Source organism: Penaeus monodon, chromosome 15, assembly GCF_015228065.2.
Source record: "Penaeus monodon isolate SGIC_2016 chromosome 15, NSTDA_Pmon_1, whole genome shotgun sequence".
Taxonomy (NCBI): domain Eukaryota; kingdom Metazoa; phylum Arthropoda; class Malacostraca; order Decapoda; family Penaeidae; genus Penaeus; species Penaeus monodon.
Window position 1 is genome coordinate 4,159,167 of NC_051400.1, and position 385 is coordinate 4,159,551.

Here is a 385-nt window from a genome sequence, read left to right on the forward strand (position 1 = left end):
GAGGATAGCAGTGCCAACAATGATACTAATCAACTTTGTTATTACGAAAAGATATATATCAATATGAAACAGTATTATCCCCCTGAAAGCAATACTGTAATAAACTATATTTCTCAAATAATTGAAACTAAAACACCTCGGCTCCAAATTTATTCAGTTCGTAATTCACGTAAAACTACTCCTGCTGAAATCAGAAGAAAAAAACAATCATCAGCTCGACACCAAAAATGTTCAGATGAAATTGTCCTGCATTCATTTATAACAATGACAACAGTGATAATAACGACAGCAGTATATACGTGTCCTGGATTCCTCTTCGCTAAGGAAATTTGAATGCAGCTGAACCGATCGAAGCCTCTAACGGTAGTTTTGCGTCATAAATGTG